At 37.3% G+C, this 22,512-nt stretch overlaps 1 long non-coding RNA gene across 1 annotated transcript in view; it reads left to right on the forward strand.

Annotated features, from left to right (window-relative positions):
* LOC123733229 (uncharacterized) overlaps window positions 1-22,512 on the forward strand; it is a 116,201-nt gene that overhangs the window by 45,295 nt on the left and 48,394 nt on the right. Inside the window, exon 3 of the long non-coding RNA XR_006763668.1 lies at window positions 10,677-10,700. This is a non-coding gene — a long non-coding RNA (uncharacterized lncRNA). The remainder of the gene's footprint in view (window positions 1-10,676; window positions 10,701-22,512) is intronic.

Raw genomic sequence — 22,512 nt, forward strand, 5'->3', positions numbered from 1 at the left:
TTTCTCTTAAAGGACTTTAGTCTGATTCTGTTGTTATATAAACACTATGGTAATGGTTTTAGACTGATTCTGTTGTTATATAAACACTATGGTAATGGTTTTAGTCTGATTCTGTTGTTATATAAACACTATGGTAATGGTTTTAGTCTGATTCTGTTGTTATATAAACACTATGGTAATGGTTTTAGTCTGATTCTGTTGTTATATAAACACTATGGTAATGGTTTTAGACTGATTCTGTTGTTATATAAACACTATGGTAATGGTTTTAGTCTGATTCTGTTGTTATATAAACACTATGGTAATGGTTTTAGTCTGATTCTGTTGTTATATAAACACTATGGTAATGGTTTTAGTCTGATTCTGTTGTTATATAAACACTATGGTAATGGTTTTAGACTGATTCTGTTGTTATATAAACACTATGGTAATGGTTTTAGTCTGATTCTGTTGTTATATAAACACTATGGTAATGGTTTTAGTCTGATTCTGTTGTTATATAAACACTATGGTAATGGTTTTAGTCTGATTCTGTTGTTATATAAACACTATGGTAATGGTTTTAGTCTGATTCTGTTGTTATATAAACACTATGGTAATGGTTTTAGACTGATTCTGTTGTTATATAAACACTATGGTAATGGTTTTAGTCTGATTCTGTTGTTATATAAACACTATGGTAATGGTTTTAGTCTGATTCTGTTGTTATATAAACACTATGGTAATGGTTTTAGTCTGATTCTGTTGTTATATAAACACTATGGTAATGGTTTTAGTCTGATTCTGTTGTTATATAAACACTATGGTAATGGTTTTAGACTGATTCTGTTGTTATATAAACACTATGGTAATGGTTTTAGTCTGATTCTGTTGTTATATAAACACTATGGTAATGGTTTTAGTCTGATTCTGTTGTTATATAAACACTATGGTAATGGTTTTAGACTGATTCTGTTGTTATATAAACACTATGGTAATGGTTTTAGTCTGATTCTGTTGTTATATAAACACTATGGTAATGGTTTTAGTCTGATTCTGTTGTTATATAAACACTATGGTAATGGTTTTAGTCTGATTCTGTTGTTATATAAACACTATGGTAATGGTTTTAGACTGATTCTGTTGTTATATAAACACTATGGTAATGGTTTTAGTCTGATTCTGTTGTTATATAAACACTATGGTAATGGTTTTAGTCTGATTCTGTTGTTATATAAACACTATGGTAATGGTTTTAGACTGATTCTGTTGTTATATAAACACTATGGTAATGGTTTTAGTCTGATTCTGTTGTTATATAAACACTATGGTAATGGTTTTAGTCTGATTCTGTTGTTATATAAACACTATGGTAATGGTTTTAGTCTGATTCTGTTGTTATATAAACACTATGGTAATGGTTTTAGTCTGATTCTGTTGTTATATAAACACTATGGTAATGGTTTTAGTCTGATTCTGTTGTTATATAAACACTATGGTAATGGTTTTAGTCTGATTCTGTTGTTATATAAACACTATGGTAATGGTTTTAGACTGATTCTGTTGTTATATAAACACTATGGTAATGGTTTTAGACTGATTCTGTTGTTATATAAACACTATGGTAATGGTTTTAGTCTGATTCTGTTGTTATATAAACACTATGGTAATGGTTTTAGACTGATTCTGTTGTTATATAAACACTATGGTAATGGTTTTAGTCTGATTCTGTTGTTATATAAACACTATGGTAATGGTTTTAGACTGATTCTGTTGTTATATAAACACTATGGTAATGGTTTTAGTCTGATTCTGTTGTTATATAAACACTATGGTAATGGTTTTAGTCTGATTCTGTTGTTATATAAACACTATGGTAATGGTTTTAGTCTGATTCTGTTGTTATATAAACACTATGGTAATGGTTTTAGTCTGATTCTGTTGTTATATAAACACTATGGTAATGGTTTTAGACTGATTCTGTTGTTATATAAACACTATGGTAATGGTTTTAGACTGATTCTGTTGTTATATAAACACTATGGTAATGGTTTTAGACTGATTCTGTTGTTATATAAACACTATGGTAATGGTTTTAGACTGATTCTGTTGTTATATAAACACTATGGTAATGGTTTTAGACTGATTCTGTTGTTATATAAACACTATGGTAATGGTTTTAGTCTGATTCTGTTGTTATATAAACACTATGGTAATGGTTTTAGTCTGATTCTGTTGTTATATAAACACTATGGTAATGGTTTTAGCTGATTCTGTTGTTATATAAACACTATGGTAATGGTTTTAGTCTGATTCTGTTGTTATATAAACACTATGGTAATGGTTTTAGTCTGATTCTGTTGTTATATAAACACTATGGTAATGGTTTTCTGACTGTTGTTATAAACACTATGGTAAGTTTTAGCTGATTCTGTTGTTATATAAACACTATGGTAATGGTTTTAGACTGATTCTGTTGTTATATAAACACTATGGTAATGGTTTTAGTCTGATTCTGTTGTTATATAAACACTATGGTAATGGTTTTAGTCTGATTCTGTTGTTATATAAACACTATGGTAATGGTTTTAGTCTGATTCTGTTGTTATATAAACACTATGGTAATGGTTTTAGTCTGATTCTGTTGTTATATAAACACTATGGTAATGGTTTTAGTCTGATTCTGTTGTTATATAAACACTATGGTAATGGTTTTAGTCTGATTCTGTTGTTATATAAACACTATGGTAATGGTTTTAGACTGATTCTGTTGTTATATAAACACTATGGTAATGGTTTTAGTCTGATTCTGTTGTTATATAAACACTATGGTAATGGTTTTAGTCTGATTCTGTTGTTATATAAACACTATGGTAATGGTTTTAGTCTGATTCTGTTGTTATATAAACACTATGGTAATGGTTTTAGTCTGATTCTGTTGTTATATAAACACTATGGTAATGGTTTTAGACTGATTCTGTTGTTATATAAACACTATGGTAATGGTTTTAGTCTGATTCTGTTGTTATATAAACACTATGGTAATGGTTTTAGTCTGATTCTGTTGTTATATAAACACTATGGTAATGGTTTTAGTCTGATTCTGTTGTTATATAAACACTATGGTAATGGTTTTAGTCTGATTCTGTTGTTATATAAACACTATGGTAATGGTTTTAGTCTGATTCTGTTGTTATATAAACACTATGGTAATGGTTTTAGTCTGATTCTGTTGTTATATAAACACTATGGTAATGGTTTTAGTCTGATTCTGTTGTTATATAAACACTATGGTAATGGTTTTAGTCTGATTCTGTTGTTATATAAACACTATGGTAATGGTTTTAGTCTGATTCTGTTGTTATATAAACACTATGGTAATGGTTTTAGTCTGATTCTGTTGTTATATAAACACTATGGTAATGGTTTTAGTCTGATTCTGTTGTTATATAAACACTATGGTAATGGTTTTAGTCTGATTCTGTTGTTATATAAACACTATGGTAATGGTTTTAGTCTGATTCTGTTGTTATATAAACACTATGGTAATGGTTTTAGTCTGATTCTGTTGTTATATAAACACTATGGTAATGGTTTTAGTCTGATTCTGTTGTTATATAAACACTATGGTAATGGTTTTAGTCTGATTCTGTTGTTATATAAACACTATGGTAATGGTTTTAGTCTGATTCTGTTGTTATATAAACACTATGGTAATGGTTTTAGTCTGATTCTGTTGTTATATAAACACTATGGTAATGGTTTTAGACTGATTCTGTTGTTATATAAACACTATGGTAATGGTTTTAGTCTGATTCTGTTGTTATATAAACACTATGGTAATGGTTTTAGTCTGATTCTGTTGTTATATAAACACTATGGTAATGGTTTTAGTCTGATTCTGTTGTTATATAAACACTATGGTAATGGTTTTAGACTGATTCTGTTGTTATATAAACACTATGGTAATGGTTTTAGACTGATTCTGTTGTTATATAAACACTATGGTAATGGTTTTAGTCTGATTCTGTTGTTATATAAACACTATGGTAATGGTTTTAGTCTGATTCTGTTGTTATATAAACACTATGGTAATGGTTTTAGTCTGATTCTGTTGTTATATAAACACTATGGTAATGGTTTTAGACTGATTCTGTTGTTATATAAACACTATGGTAATGGTTTTAGTCTGATTCTGTTGTTATATAAACACTATGGTAATGGTTTTAGTCTGATTCTGTTGTTATATAAACACTATGGTAATGGTTTTAGTCTGATTCTGTTGTTATATAAACACTATGGTAATGGTTTTAGTCTGATTCTGTTGTTATATAAACACTATGGTAATGGTTTTAGTCTGATTCTGTTGTTATATAAACACTATGGTAATGGTTTTAGTCTGATTCTGTTGTTATATAAACACTATGGTAATGGTTTTAGACTGATTCTGTTGTTATATAAACACTATGGTAATGGTTTTAGTCTGATTCTGTTGTTATATAAACACTATGGTAATGGTTTTAGTCTGATTCTGTTGTTATATAAACACTATGGTAATGGTTTTAGTCTGATTCTGTTGTTATATAAACACTATGGTAATGGTTTTAGTCTGATTCTGTTGTTATATAAACACTATGGTAATGGTTTTAGTCTGATTCTGTTGTTATATAAACACTATGGTAATGGTTTTAGTCTGATTCTGTTGTTATATAAACACTATGGTAATGGTTTTAGTCTGATTCTGTTGTTATATAAACACTATGGTAATGGTTTTAGACTGATTCTGTTGTTATATAAACACTATGGTAATGGTTTTAGTCTGATTCTGTTGTTATATAAACACTATGGTAATGGTTTTAGTCTGATTCTGTTGTTATATAAACACTATGGTAATGGTTTTAGTCTGATTCTGTTGTTATATAAACACTATGGTAATGGTTTTAGACTGATTCTGTTGTTATATAAACACTATGGTAATGGTTTTAGTCTGATTCTGTTGTTATATAAACACTATGGTAATGGTTTTAGTCTGATTCTGTTGTTATATAAACACTATGGTAATGGTTTTAGTCTGATTCTGTTGTTATATAAACACTATGGTAATGGTTTTAGTCTGATTCTGTTGTTATATAAACACTATGGTAATGGTTTTAGTCTGATTCTGTTGTTATATAAACACTATGGTAATGGTTTTAGACTGATTCTGTTGTTATATAAACACTATGGTAATGGTTTTAGTCTGATTCTGTTGTTATATAAACACTATGGTAATGGTTTTAGACTGATTCTGTTGTTATATAAACACTATGGTAATGGTTTTAGTCTGATTCTGTTGTTATATAAACACTATGGTAATGGTTTTAGACTGATTCTGTTGTTATATAAACACTATGGTAATGGTTTTAGTCTGATTCTGTTGTTATATAAACACTATGGTAATGGTTTTAGTCTGATTCTGTTGTTATATAAACACTATGGTAATGGTTTTAGACTGATTCTGTTGTTATATAAACACTATGGTAATGGTTTTAGTCTGATTCTGTTGTTATATAAACACTATGGTAATGGTTTTAGTCTGATTCTGTTGTTATATAAACACTATGGTAATGGTTTTAGACTGATTCTGTTGTTATATAAACACTATGGTAATGGTTTTAGTCTGATTCTGTTGTTATATAAACACTATGGTAATGGTTTTAGTCTGATTCTGTTGTTATATAAACACTATGGTAATGGTTTTAGACTGATTCTGTTGTTATATAAACACTATGGTAATGGTTTTAGTCTGATTCTGTTGTTATATAAACACTATGGTAATGGTTTTAGACTGATTCTGTTGTTATATAAACACTATGGTAATGGTTTTAGTCTGATTCTGTTGTTATATAAACACTATGGTAATGGTTTTAGACTGATTCTGTTGTTATATAAACACTATGGTAATGGTTTTAGTCTGATTCTGTTGTTATATAAACACTATGGTAATGGTTTTAGTCTGATTCTGTTGTTATATAAACACTATGGTAATGGTTTTAGTCTGATTCTGTTGTTATATAAACACTATGGTAATGGTTTTAGACTGATTCTGTTGTTGTTATATAAACACTATGGTAATGGTTTTAGACTGATTCTGTTGTTATATAAACACTATGGTAATGGTTTTAGACTGATTCTGTTGTTATATAAACACTATGGTAATGGTTTTAGACTGATTCTGTTGTTATATAAACACTATGGTAATGGTTTTAGTCTGATTCTGTTGTTATATAAACACTATGGTAATGGTTTTAGTCTGATTCTGTTGTTATATAAACACTATGGTAATGGTTTTAGTCTGATTCTGTTGTTATATAAACACTATGGTAATGGTTTTAGTCTGATTCTGTTGTTATATAAACACTATGGTAATGGTTTTAGACTGATTCTGTTGTTATATAAACACTATGGTAATGGTTTTAGTCTGATTCTGTTGTTATATAAACACTATGGTAATGGTTTTAGTCTGATTCTGTTGTTATATAAACACTATGGTAATGGTTTTAGTCTGATTCTGTTGTTATATAAACACTATGGTAATGGTTTTAGTCTGATTCTGTTGTTATATAAACACTATGGTAATGGTTTTAGTCTGATTCTGTTGTTATATAAACACTATGGTAATGGTTTTAGTCTGATTCTGTTGTTATATAAACACTATGGTAATGGTTTTAGTCTGATTCTGTTGTTATATAAACACTATGGTAATGGTTTTAGTCTGATTCTGTTGTTATATAAACACTATGGTAATGGTTTTAGTCTGATTCTGTTGTTATATAAACACTATGGTAATGGTTTTAGTCTGATTCTGTTGTTATATAAACACTATGGTAATGGTTTTAGTCTGATTCTGTTGTTATATAAACACTATGGTAATGGTTTTAGTCTGATTCTGTTGTTATATAAACACTATGGTAATGGTTTTAGTCTGATTCTGTTGTTATATAAACACTATGGTAATGGTTTTAGTCTGATTCTGTTGTTATATAAACACTATGGTAATGGTTTTAGTCTGATTCTGTTGTTATATAAACACTATGGTAATGGTTTTAGTCTGATTCTGTTGTTATATAAACACTATGGTAATGGTTTTAGTCTGATTCTGTTGTTATATAAACACTATGGTAATGGTTTTAGTCTGATTCTGTTGTTATATAAACACTATGGTAATGGTTTTAGTCTGATTCTGTTGTTATATAAACACTATGGTAATGGTTTTAGTCTGATTCTGTTGTTATATAAACACTATGGTAATGGTTTTAGTCTGATTCTGTTGTTGTTATATAAACACTATGGTAATGGTTTTAGTCTGATTCTGTTGTTATATAAACACTATGGTAATGGTTTTAGTCTGATTCTGTTGTTATATAAACACTATGGTAATGGTTTTAGTCTGATTCTGTTGTTATATAAACACTATGGTAATGGTTTTAGTCTGATTCTGTTGTTATATAAACACTATGGTAATGGTTTTAGACTGATTCTGTTGTTATATAAACACTATGGTAATGGTTTTAGTCTGATTCTGTTGTTATATAAACACTATGGTAATGGTTTTAGTCTGATTCTGTTGTTATATAAACACTATGGTAATGGTTTTAGTCTGATTCTGTTGTTGTTATATAAACACTATGGTAATGGTTTTAGACTGATTCTGTTGTTATATAAACACTATGGTAATGGTTTTAGTCTGATTCTGTTGTTATATAAACACTATGGTAATGGTTTTAGTCTGATTCTGTTGTTATATAAACACTATGGTAATGGTTTTAGTCTGATTCTGTTGTTATATAAACACTATGGTAATGGTTTTAGTCTGATTCTGTTGTTATATAAACACTATGGTAATGGTTTTAGTCTGATTCTGTTGTTATATAAACACTATGGTAATGGTTTTAGTCTGATTCTGTTGTTATATAAACACTATGGTAATGGTTTTAGTCTGATTCTGTTGTTATATAAACACTATGGTAATGGTTTTAGTCTGATTCTGTTGTTATATAAACACTATGGTAATGGTTTTAGTCTGATTCTGTTGTTATATAAACACTATGGTAATGGTTTTAGTCTGATTCTGTTGTTATATAAACACTATGGTAATGGTTTTAGTCTGATTCTGTTGTTATATAAACACTATGGTAATGGTTTTAGTCTGATTCTGTTGTTATATAAACACTATGGTAATGGTTTTAGTCTGATTCTGTTGTTATATAAACACTATGGTAATGGTTTTAGTCTGATTCTGTTGTTATATAAACACTATGGTAATGGTTTTAGTCTGATTCTGTTGTTATATAAACACTATGGTAATGGTTTTAGACTGATTCTGTTGTTATATAAACACTATGGTAATGGTTTTAGTCTGATTCTGTTGTTATATAAACACTATGGTAATGGTTTTAGTCTGATTCTGTTGTTATATAAACACTATGGTAATGGTTTTAGTCTGATTCTGTTGTTATATAAACACTATGGTAATGGTTTTAGTCTGATTCTGTTGTTATATAAACACTATGGTAATGGTTTTAGTCTGATTCTGTTGTTATATAAACACTATGGTAATGGTTTTAGTCTGATTCTGTTGTTATATAAACACTATGGTAATGGTTTTAGTCTGATTCTGTTGTTATATAAACACTATGGTAATGGTTTTAGTCTGATTCTGTTGTTATATAAACACTATGGTAATGGTTTTAGACTGATTCTGTTGTTATATAAACACTATGGTAATGGTTTTAGACTGATTCTGTTGTTATATAAACACTATGCTAATGGTTTTAGTCTGATTCTGTTGTTATATAAACACTATGGTAATGGTTTTAGACTGATTCTGTTGTTATATAAACACTATGGTAATGGTTTTAGACTGATTCTGTTGTTATATAAACACTATGGTAATGGTTTTAGTCTGATTCTGTTGTTATATAAACACTATGGTAATGGTTTTAGTCTGATTCTGTTGTTATATAAACACTATGGTAATGGTTTTAGTCTGATTCTGTTGTTATATAAACACTATGGTAATGGTTTTAGACTGATTCTGTTGTTATATAAACACTATGGTAATGGTTTTAGTCTGATTCTGTTGTTATATAAACACTATGGTAATGGTTTTAGACTGATTCTGTTGTTATATAAACACTATGGTAATGGTTTTAGTCTGATTCTGTTGTTATATAAACACTATGGTAATGGTTTTAGTCTGATTCTGTTGTTATATAAACACTATGGTAATGGTTTTAGTCTGATTCTGTTGTTATATAAACACTATGGTAATGGTTTTAGTCTGATTCTGTTGTTATATAAACACTATGGTAATGGTTTTAGACTGATTCTGTTGTTATATAAACACTATGGTAATGGTTTTAGTCTGATTCTGTTGTTATATAAACACTATGGTAATGGTTTTAGTCTGATTCTGTTGTTATATAAACACTATGGTAATGGTTTTAGACTGATTCTGTTGTTATATAAACACTATGGTAATGGTTTTAGTCTGATTCTGTTGTTATATAAACACTATGGTAATGGTTTTAGTCTGATTCTGTTGTTATATAAACACTATGGTAATGGTTTTAGTCTGATTCTGTTGTTATATAAACACTATGGTAATGGTTTTAGTCTGATTCTGTTGTTATATAAACACTATGGTAATGGTTTTAGTCTGATTCTGTTGTTATATAAACACTATGGTAATGGTTTTAGTCTGATTCTGTTGTTATATAAACACTATGGTAATGGTTTTAGACTGATTCTGTTGTTATATAAACACTATGGTAATGGTTTTAGTCTGATTCTGTTGTTATATAAACACTATGGTAATGGTTTTAGACTGATTCTGTTGTTATATAAACACTATGGTAATGGTTTTAGTCTGATTCTGTTGTTATATAAACACTATGGTAATGGTTTTAGTCTGATTCTGTTGTTATATAAACACTATGGTAATGGTTTTAGTCTGATTCTGTTGTTATATAAACACTATGGTAATGGTTTTAGTCTGATTCTGTTGTTATATAAACACTATGGTAATGGTTTTAGTCTGATTCTGTTGTTATATAAACACTATGGTAATGGTTTTAGTCTGATTCTGTTGTTATATAAACACTATGGTAATGGTTTTAGTCTGATTCTGTTGTTATATAAACACTATGGTAATGGTTTTAGACTGATTCTGTTGTTATATAAACACTATGGTAATGGTTTTAGTCTGATTCTGTTGTTATATAAACACTATGGTAATGGTTTTAGTCTGATTCTGTTGTTATATAAACACTATGGTAATGGTTTTAGTCTGATTCTGTTGTTATATAAACACTATGGTAATGGTTTTAGTCTGATTCTGTTGTTATATAAACACTATGGTAATGGTTTTAGACTGATTCTGTTGTTATATAAACACTATGGTAATGGTTTTAGTCTGATTCTGTTGTTATATAAACACTATGGTAATGGTTTTAGTCTGATTCTGTTGTTATATAAACACTATGGTAATGGTTTTAGTCTGATTCTGTTGTTATATAAACACTATGGTAATGGTTTTAGTCTGATTCTGTTGTTATATAAACACTATGGTAATGTTCTCTTCTTTCTCTCTATCTCATTCTCTGTCTCTCTCTCTCTCTCTCTCTCTCTCTCTTTCTCTCTCTCTATCTCTCTAGTTGTTGTGACAGAACTCTTCAAAGGTAGGATTAATGTCCATTACCTGTTTGGGTTACAGTAGATTGTTTTTACTGTTTCACTGTTTTCTCCCAAAAGACTAAACATACTGGTAGTACCTCCCAGTCCAAATAAGGTGCAATGAAGAATGACAAAATACACTGCTAAAAAAAATAAAGGGAACACTTAAACAACACAATGTAACTCCAAGTCAATCACACTTCTTTGAAATCAAACTGTCCACTTAGGAAGCAACACTGATTGACAATACATTTCACATGCTGTTGTGCAAATGGAATAGACAACAGATGGAAATTATAGGCAATTAGCAAGACACCCCCAATAACGGAGTGGTTCTGCAGGTGGGGACCACAGACCACTTCTCAGTTCCTATGCTTCCTGGCTGATGTTTTGGCCACTTTTGAATGCTGGCGGTGCTTTCACTCTAGTGGTAGCATGAGACGGAGTCTACAACCCACACAAGTGGCTCAGGTAGTGCAGCTCATCCAGGATGGCACATCAATGCGAGCTGTGGCAAGAGGGTTTGCTGTGTCTGTCAGCGTAGTGTCCAGAGCATGGAGGCGCTACCAGGAGACAGGCCAGTACATCAGGAGACGTGGAGGAGGCCATAGGAGGGCAACAACCCAGCAGCAGGACCGCTACCTCCGCCTTTGTGCAAGGAGGAGCAGGGGGAGCACTGCCAGAGCCCTGCAAAATGACCTCCAGCAGGCCACAAATGTGCATGTGTCTGCTCAAACGGTCAGAAACAGACTTCATGAGGGTGGTATGAGGGCCCGACGTCCACAGGTGGGGGTTGTGCTTACAACACCGTGCAGGACGTTTGGCATTTGCCAGAGAACACCAAGATTGGCAAATTCGCCACTGGTGCCCTGTGCTCTTCACAGATGAAAGCAGGTTCACACTGAGCACGTGACAGACGTGACAGAGTCTGGAGACGCCGTGGAGAACGTTCTGCTGCCTGCAACATCCTCCAGCATGACCGGTTTGGCGGTGGGTCAGTCATGGTGTGGGGTGGCATTTCTTTGGGGGCCGAACAGCCCTCCATGTGCTCGCCAGAGGTAGCCTGACTGCCATTAGGTACCGAGATGAGATCCTCAGACCCCTTGTGAGACCATATGCTGGTGCGGTTGGCCCTGGGTTCCTCCTAATGCAAGACAATGCTAGACCTCATGTGGCTGGAGTGTGTCAGCAGTTCCTGCAAAAGGAAGGCATTGATGCTATGGACTGGCCCGCCCGTTCCCCAGACCTGAATCCAATTGAGCACATCTGGGACATCATGTCTCGCTCCATCCACCAACGCCACGTTGCACCACAGACTGTCCAGGAGTTGGCGGATGCTTTAGTCCAGGTCTGGGAGGAGATCCCTCAGGAGACCATCCGCCACCTCATCAAGAGCATGCCCAGGCATTGTAGGGAGGTCATACAGGCACGTGGAGGCCACACACACTACCGAGCCTCATTTTGACTTGTTTTAAGGACATTACATCAAAGTTTGATCAGCCTGTAGTGTGGTTTTCCACTTTAATTTTGAGTGTGACTCCAAATCCAGACCTCCATGGGTTGATAAATTGGATTTCCATTGATTATTTTTGTGTGATTTTGTTGTCAGCACATTCAACTATGTAAAGAAAAAAGTATTTAATAAGATTATTTCTTTCATTCAGATCTAGGATGTGTTGTTTAAGTGTTCCCTTTATTTCTTTGAGCAGTATATATACAAATAAAGATATGAAAACTATATAAATACAAGAAAGGTATGAAGAATAACAAATATATGAAGAATAGAAAGTATGTAGAAATATAATCAGCCCCCCCCCCCCAAAAAAAGATATTTTGTACAGAGTTTTCCCCATAAAGAGAACAGTAATGAGAGCAGGCTGCAACCCAAATAATATGTTTAATTTAAATGGACATACTGTACATGCCGTTTGGAAGACTCCTTTTATCCAAAGTGTCTTACAGTCACTTACAGTGCGTGTATACGTTTTGGTATGGGTGGCCCGAGAGGGAATCCAACCCAATATCCTTGCTTTATAGTGCACTATAATTGGCACTGTTTCCTGTTGTGCATGAGCCCGTGGCCCTGTGCCTTACTGGTGTGTTTGATGTGTGTGTGTGTGTGTGTGTGTGTGTGTGTGTGTGTGTGTGTGTGTGTGTGTGTGTGTGTGTGTGTGTGTGTGTGTGTGTGTGTGTGTGTGTGTGTGTGTTGTAACATCATAACAGTGGATCCGGTGTTGGGTCAGTCAGTTGGTAATACAGAGCAGCCTCATTAACTGGTACAGTTAGGCTGACAGACACGAGTGTCGTGCAACAACATATCACAGTCTGACTTCATGTCCCGACGTCCTTGGACAAACGTGTAAAATGTAGCCAAACAGTAACAACTCTAGGATTAAGTTCAGACATTCATTCTGACTGGGTTAAGTTCAGACATTCATTCTGACTGGGTTAAGTTCAGACATTCATTCTGACTGGGTTAAGTTCAGACATTCATTCTGACTGGGTTAAATTCAGACATTCATTCTGACTGGGTTAAGTTCAGACATTCATTCTGACTGGGTTAAGGTTTGGGACAGACCGTGGGATCAGGGATTAATTGTGACTGGGTTAAGGTTTGGGACAGACCGTGGGATCAGGGATTAATTGTGACTGGGTTAAGGTTTGGGACAGACCGTGGGATCAGGGATTAATTGTGACTGGGTTAAGGTTTGGGACAGACCGTGGGATCAGGGATTAATTGTGACTGGATTAAGGTTTGGGACAGACCGTGGGATCAGGGATTAATTGTGACTGGGTTAAGGTTTGGGACAGACCGTGGGATCAGGGATTAATTGTGACTGGGTTAAGGTTTGGGACAGACCGTGGGATCAGGGATTAATTGTGACTGGGTTAAGGTTTGGGACAGACCGTGGGATCAGGGATTAATTGTGACTGGGTTAAGGTTTGGGACAGACCGTGGGATCAGGGATAATTTTGTGACTGGGTTAAGGTTTGGGACAGACCGTGGGATCAGGGATTAATTGTGACTGGGTTAAGGTTTGGGACAGACCGTGGGATCAGGGATTAATTGTGACTGGGTTAAGGTTTGGGACAGACCGTGGGATCAGGGATTAATTGTGACTGGGTTAAGGTTTGGGACAGACCGTGGGATCAGGGATTAATTGTGACTGGGTTATGGTTTGGGACAGACCGTGGGATCAGGGATTAATTGTGACTGGGTTAAGGTTTGGGACAGACCGTGGGATCAGGGATTAATTGTGACTGGGTTAAGGTTTGGGACAGACCGTGGGTTCAGGGATTAATTGTGACTGGGTTAAGGTTTGGGACAGACCGTGGGATCAGGGATTAATTGTGACTGGGTTAAGGTTTGGGACAGACCGTGGGATCAGGGATTAATTGTGACTGGGTTAAGGTTTGGGACAGACCGTGGGTTCAGTGTGGGACACTCGTTTTTGTCCTCCAGTTGTCGGTTTTGACGGCGTCTCTTGACGTCCTGGGGACAAAAACATTGAATTTCTCCTTGGATATGCAGTGATCCCTCGTGTGTGTGTGTGTGTGTGTGTGTGTGTGTGTGTGTGTGTGTGTGTGTGTGTGTGTGTGTGTGTGTGTGTGTGTGTGTGTGTGTGTGTGTGTGTGTGTGTGTGTTCACAGTAGAGTAGAGTGATATAATTACAGATGAATTACCCACAATGGCATAATGAGCCAATCACAAAGCCCGATTTCAGTTGATGATGTTCCGGAGTCGTTAAATAAGTATGGTGTTGTTTCTCACTGTGTAAAGACTGAAGATAGCTTGCTATGCAGATGGACGGACTGGAAGGAAAGGAACACATAGCTAGCTATGCAGATGGACGGACTGGAAGGAAAGGAACACATAGCTTGCTATGCAGATGGACGGACTGGACGGAAAGGAACACATAGCTAGCTATGCAGATGGATGGACTGGAAGGAAAGGAACACATAGCTAGCTATGCAGATGGACGGACTGGAAGGAAAGGAACACATAGCTAGCTATACAGATGGACGGACTGGAAGGAAAGGAACACATAGCTAGCTATGCAGATGGACGGACTGGAAGGAAAGGAACACATAGCTAGCTATGCAGATGGATGGACTGGAAGGAAAGGGACACATAGCTAGCTATACAGATGGACGGACTGGAAGGAAAGGGACACATAGCTAGCTATACAGATGGACGGACTGGAAGGAAAGGGACACATAGCTAGCTATACAGATGGACGGATTGGAAGGAAAGGGACACATAGCTAGCTATACAGATGGATGGACTGGAAGGAAAGGAACACATAGCTAGCTATGCAGATGGACGGATTGGAAGGAAAGGAACACATAGCTAGCTATACAGATGGACGGACTGGAAGGAAAGGGACACATAGCTAGCTATGCAGATGGACGGACTGGAAGGAAAGGAACACATATCTAGCTATGCAGATGGACGGACTGGAAGGAAAGGAACACATAGCTAGCTATGCAGATGGACGGATTGGAAGGAAAGGAACACATAGCTAGCTATACAGATGGACGGACTGGAAGGAAAGGGACACATAGCTAGCTATACAGATGGACGGATTGGAAGGAAAGGGACACATAGCTAGCTATGCAGATGGACGGACTGGAAGGAAAGGGACACATAGCTAGCTATGCAGATGGACGGACTGGAAGGAAAGGGACACTTAGCTCCAGTTTAGTCTGTTCTTTAAGATAGACATCACTTTTAGTTCCTCTTCCCTCTTCACTCCTCCCTCCTCTCTTCTTCCTCCCCCTCCTTCCTCACTCCTCTCTCTTCTTCCTGATCCTCCTTCCTCCCTCCTCTCTCTTCTTCTTCCCCCTCCCTCCTCTCTTCTTCCTCCCCCTCCCTCCTCTCTTCTTCCTCCCCCTCCTTCCTCACTCCTCTCTCTTCTTCCTGATCCTCCTTCCTCACTCCTCTCTCTTCTTCCTGATCCTCCTTCCTCCCTCCTCTCTCTTCTTCTTCCCCCTCCCTCCTCCCTCCTCTCTTCTTCCTCCCCCTCCCTCCTCCCTCCTCTCTCTTCTTCCTGCCCCTCCCTCCTCTCTCTTCTTCCTCCCCCTCCCTCCTCCCTCTCTTCTTCCTCCCCCTCCCTCCTCCCTCCTCTCTCTTCTTCCTCCCCCTCCCTCCTCCCTCTCTTCTTCCTCCCCCTCCCTCCTCCCTCCTCTCTTCTTCCTCCCCCTCCCTCCTCCCTCTCTTCTTCCTCTCTCCTCCCTTCTCTCTCTTCATCCTCCATCTCCCTCCTCTCTCTTCTTCCTCCCCCTCCCTGCTCTGTCTTCCTCCTCCTCCACCAATCCCTATCCCTTTTCTTCCTATACCTCTCATCCTCCTCTCCCCTCTCTTCTTTGCCCTCCTCCTTCCATCCCTGTCTCTTTTCTCTATTTACCTCCTGCATCTTATTTTCTCTCTTTCCTAGTTCAACCAGTCTAGAGTCACTGCAGCCGATGCAGAGGTGGAGAGAGGTAGATAGGGAAGAGGGGGTTAGGGGAGAGAGGGAGACAGAAGAGCGAGAGATGAGAGAAAGTGAGAGACAGGAGAGAGGGAGATGAGAGAAACAGAAGAGAGAGAGAGAGATTTACAGGAGGACGAGAGACTGCGGTTAGAGACTGGAATTAGAGACTGGGGTTAGTAATGAGACGATAGCTCATCCACCCTGTGTGTGTGTGTGTGTGTGTGTGTGTGTGTGTGTGTGTGTGTGTGTGTGTGTGTGTGTGTGTGTGTGTGTGTGTGTGTGTGTGTGTGTGTGTGTGTGTGTGTGTGTGTGTGTGTGTGTGTGTGTGTGTGTGTGTGTGTGTGTGTGTGTGTGTGTGTGTGTGTGTGTGTGTGTGTGTGTGTGTGTGTGTGTGTGTGTGTGTCCTATTAGTGAGTGCCTCACACTGGCTGAGTTATGAGGCCTATTTTTACCGGCGGGGTGACAGCAGATGCTCAGGGAGAACGGTACACACACTCACAAACCAGTCACGCACGCATGCTCACACACACACACACAGACACTAGACACACAGACACAACACACACAACACACACACACCACGATCGAGACTAAAGCAGAGACACAGATATATACATACAACTGATGAACTGGTAGGCCTATCTATAGATAAATTATCTGAACAGCCTATCTCAGGTAACCTCAAATCCCCTTTCCTCCAACCTCCAGACACATTTTACACACGTCATTCTACTGGTAGTATAATACAGCGGTTAGACTTCATTCTACTGGTAGTATAATACAGCGGTTAGACTTCATTCTACTGGTATTATAATACAGCGGTTAGACTTCATTCTACTGGTAGTATAATACAGCGGTATACTTCATTCTACTGGTAGTATAATACAGAGGTCAGACTTCATTCTACTGGTAGTATAATACAGCGGTATACTTCATTCTACTGGTAGTATAATACAGAGGTCAGACTTCATTCTACTGGTAGTATAATACAGCGGTATACTTCATTCTACTGGTAGTATAATACAGCGGTAGACTTCATTCTACTGGTAGTATAATACAGAGGTTAGACTTCATTCTACTGGTAGTATAATACAGCGGTATACTTCATTCTACTGGTAGTATAATACAGCGGTTAGACTTCATTCTACTGGTTTTATAATACAGCGGTAGACTTCATTCTACAGGTAGTATAATACAGCGGTAGACTTCATTCTACTGGTAGTATAATACAGCGGTAGACTTCATTCTACTGGTAGTATAATACAGCGGTAGACTTCATTCTACTGGTAGTATAATACAGCGGTAGACTTCATTCTACTGGTAGTATAATACAGCGGTAGACTTCATTCTACTGGTAGTATAATACAGCAGTTAGACTTCATTCTACTGGTAGTATAATACAGCGGTAGACTTCATTCTACTGGTTTTATAATACAGCGGTTAGACTTCATTCTACTGGTAGTATAATACAGATGTTAGACTTCATTCTACTGGTGTTATAATACAGCGGTTAGACTTCATTCTACTGGTTTTATAATACAGCGGTAGACTTCATTCTACTGGTAGTATAATACAGTGGTAGACTTCATTCTACTGGTTTTATAATACAGCGGTAGACTTCATTCTACTGGTAGTATAATACAGTGGTTAGACTTCATTCTACTGGTAGTATAATACAGCGGTTAGACTTCATTCTACTGGTAGTATAATACAGGGGTTAGACTTCATTCTACTGGTTTTATAATACAGCGGTAGACTTCATTCTACTGGTAGTATAATACAGCGGTTAGACTTCATTCTACTGGTGTTATAATACAGCGGTAGACTTCATTCTACTGGTAGTATAATACAGCGGTTAGACTTCATTCTACTGGTAGTATAATACAGATGTTAGACTTCATTCTACTGGTAGTATAATACAGCGGTTAGACTTCATAATCAAGAATCTCAATGATTTTGTCTCCTCTCCCCTCTCTCTCTCCTCTCCCCCTTCCTCTCCTCTTCCCCCTAGCTCTCCTCTCCCCCTCCCTCTCTCCTCTCTCCCCTCCCTCTCCTCTCCCCCTCTCTCTCCTCTCCCCCTTCCTCTCCTTTCCCCCTAGCTCTCCTTTCCCCCTCCCTCTCTTCTCCCCCTCTCTCTCTTCTCCCCTCTGCCCCCCCTCTCTCCTTCCACAACCCCCTCTCTCTCTCTCCTTACCCCAACCCCTCTCTCTCTCTCCTCTCTCTGTCTCTCTCACGGCCTCTAGCTCAGTAGTAGTTATCTAACATGTATTTTTAAAGTAGGGCACCACTGAGTATTATCTAGCACCTAGAAATGATCATTCATGAAGTCATCATCATCACCCACCTAGGACACAACACTTTCTAACTACCACACACACACACACACACACACACACACACACACACACACACACACACACACACACACACACACACACACACACACACACACACACACACACACACACACACACACACACACACACTATTAACAACAACAAGAGATGCTATGTTATTCTACAGTCATATCTTGGCCTGTTCCCCAGCGAGCCTTGGTCTTCAAATCAACACACACAGTAGTACAGCATGCTGTCTCTCTCCCTCTCTGGGGTTGAAGAAAATCACAACATTTACAGGCTTTTGCAGAAATCCTGGTTGGAGGATGACAGATTTCCTGATTATTTCCTCCCTCATCCGGCAGCTCCCAACCGGGAATTCATGAAAAGCAGGGCACTTTGTGAAAGTTATGACAGTGATGTAACAGGATAGTAGACCCTAATGCTGTCTCTCTACCTTTAGTAGTCAGTATGTCAGTATGTAACAGGATAGTAGACCCTAATGTTGTCTCTCTACCTTTAGTATGTAACAGGACAGTAGACCCTAATGCTGTCTCTCTACCTTTAGTAGTCAGTATGTAACAGGATAGTAGACCCTAATGCTGTCTCTCTACCTTTAGTAGTCAGTATGTCAGTATGTAACAGGACAGTAGACCCTAATGCTGTCTCTCTACCTTTAGTAGTCAGTATGTAACAGGATAGTAGACCCTAATGCTGTCTCTCTACCTTTAGTAGTCAGTATGTAACAGGATAGTAGACCCTAATGCTGTCTCTCTACCTTTAGTAGTCAGTATGTAACAGGACAGTAGACCCTAATGCTGTCTCTCTACCTTTAGTAGTCAGTATGTAACAGGATAGTAGACCCTAATGCTGTCTCTCTTCCTTTAGTAGTCAGTATGTCAGTATGTAACAGGATAGTAGACCCTAATGCTGTCTCTCTACCTTTAGTAGTCAGTATGTAACAGGATAGTAGACCCTAATGCTGTCTCTCTACCTTTAGTAGTCAGTATGTAACAGGATAGTAGACCCTAATGCTGTCTCTCTACCTTTAGTAGTCAGTATGTAACAGGACAGTAGACCCTAATGCTGTCTCTCTACCTTTAGTAGTCAGTATGTAACAGGATAGTAGACCCTAATGCTGTCTCTCTACCTTTAGTAGTCAGTATGTCAGTATGTAACAGGACAGTAGACCCTAATGTTGTCTAGAGGGTGTAACAGGATAGATGGTGTAACAGGATAGATGGATAGATGGTGTAACAGGATAGATGGTGTAACAGGATAGATGGATAGAGGGTGTAAAAGGATAGATGGTGTAACAGGATAGATGGATAGATGGTGTAACAGGATAGATGATGTATCAGGATAGATGGTGTATCAGCATAGAGGGTGTAACAGGAGAGGTGGTGTAACAGGATAGGTGGTGTAACAGGATAGATGGTGTAACAGGATAGAGGGTGTAACAGGATAGATGGTGTAACAGGATAGATGGTGTAACAGGATAGAGGGTGTACCAGGATAGATGGTGTAACAGCTAGGATGGTGTATCAGGATAGATGGTGTAACAGGATAGATGGTGTAACAGGATAGATGGTGTAACATGATAGAGGGTGTAACAGAATAGATGGTGTAACAGGATAGATGGTGTAACAGGATAGAGGGTGTAACAGGATAGATGGTGTAACAGGATAGATGGAGTAACAGGATAGATGGTGTAACAGTATAGAGGGTGTAACAGGAAAGATGGTGTATCAGGATAGATGGTGTAACAGGATAGATGGTGTAACAGGATAGATGGTGTATTAGGATAGATGGTGTAACAGGTAGGATGGTGTAACAGGATAGATGGTGTAACAGGATAGATGGTATAACAGGATAGATGGTGTAAAAGGATAGATGGTGTAACAGGATAGAGGGTGTAACAGGATAGATGGTGTAACAGGATAGATGGTGTAACAGGATAGAGGGTGTAACAGGATAGATGGTGTAACAGGATAGATGGTGTAACAGGATAGATGGTGTAACAGGATAGATGGTGTAACAGGATAGATGGTGTAACAGGTAGGATGGTGTAACAGGATAGAGGACGTAACAGGATAAATGGTGTAACAGGATAGAAGGTGTAACAGGATAGATGGTGTAAAGGTATAGATGGTGTAACAGGATAGATGGTGTAACAGGTAGGATGGTGTATCAGGATAGATGGTGTAACAGGATAGATGGTGTAACAGGATAGATGGTGTATCAGGGTAGACGGTGTAACAGGATAGATGGTGTAACAGGATAGATGGTGTATCAGGATAGATGGTGTAACAGTATAGACGGTGTAACAGGTAGGATGGTGTAACAGGATAGATGGTGTAACAGTATAGATGGTGTAACAGGATAGATGGTGTATCAGGATAGATGGTGTAACAGTATAGATGGTGTAACAGGTAGGATGGTGTAACAGGATAGATGGTGTAACAGTATAGATGGTGTAACAGGATAGATGGTGTAACAGGATAGATGGTGTAACAGTATAGAGGGTGTAACAGTATAGATGGTGTAACAGGATAGATGGTGTAACAGTGTAGATGGTGTAACAGTATAGATGGTGTAACAGTATAGATGGTGTAACAGTATAGATGGTGTAACAGGATAGATGGTTGTAACAGTATAGATGGTGTAACAGGATAGATGGTGTAACAGGATAGAGGGTGTAACAGGATAGATGGTGTAACAGGATAGAGGGTGTAACAGGATAGAAGGTGTAACAGGATAGATGGTGAAACAGGATAGATGGTGTAACAGGTAGGATGGTTTAACAGGATAGATGGTGTAACAGGATAGAGGGTGTAACAGGATAGATGGTGTAACAGGATAGATGGTGTAACAGTATAGATGGTGTAACAGGATAGATGGTGTAACAGGATAGAGGGTGTAACAGTATAGATGGTGTAACAGTATAGATGGTGTAACAGGATAGATGGTGTAACAGTATAGATGGTGTGACAGGATAGATGGTGTAACAGGATAGAGGGTGTAACAGTATAGATGGTGTAACAGTATAGATGGTGTAACAGGATAGATGGTGTAACAGTATAGATGGTGTAACTGGATAGATGGTGTAACAGGATAGAGGGTGTAAAAGGATAGATGGTGTAACAGGAAAGATGGTGTTACAGGAAAGATGGTGTAACAGGATAGATGGTGTAACAGGATAGAGGGTGTAACAGAATAGATGGTGTAACAGGATAGATGGAGTAACAGGATAGATGGTGTACCAGGATAGATGGTGTATCAGGATAGAGGGTGTAACAGGATAGAGGGTGTAACGGGATAGATGGTGTAACAGGATAGATGGTGTAACAGGATAGAGGGTGTAACGGGATAGATGGTGTAACAGGATAGATGGTGTAACAGGATAGGTGGTGTAACAGGTAGGATGGTGTAACAGGTAGGATGGTGTAACAGGATAGATGGTGTAACAGGATAGATGGTGTAACAGGGTAGATGGTGTATCAGGGTAGAGGGTGTAACAGGATAGAGGGTGTAATCTGGATAGATGGTGTATCAGGATAGATGGTGTAACAGGATAGATGGGTAGACGGTGTAACAGGATAGAGGGTGTAACAGGATAAATGGTGTAACAGGATAGAAGGTGTAACAGGATAGATGGTGTAAAGGTATAGATGGTGTAACATGATAGATGGTGTAACAGGTAGGATGGTGTATCAGGATAGATGGTGTAACAGGATAGATGGTGTAACAGGATAGATGGTGTATCAGGATAGATGGTGTAACAGGATAGATGGTGTAACAGGTAGGATGGTGTAACAGGATAGAGGACTTAACAGGATAAATGGTGTAACAGGATAGAAGGTGTAACAGGATAGATGGTGTAAAGGTATAGATGCTGTAAAGGTATAGATGGTGTAACAGGATAGATGGTGTAACAGGTAGGATGGTGTATCAGGATAGATGGTGTAACAGGATAGATGGTGTAACAGGATAGATGGTGTATCAGG

Source organism: Salmo salar, unplaced genomic scaffold (assembly GCF_905237065.1).
Source record: "Salmo salar unplaced genomic scaffold, Ssal_v3.1, whole genome shotgun sequence".
NCBI lineage: Eukaryota > Metazoa > Chordata > Actinopteri > Salmoniformes > Salmonidae > Salmo > Salmo salar.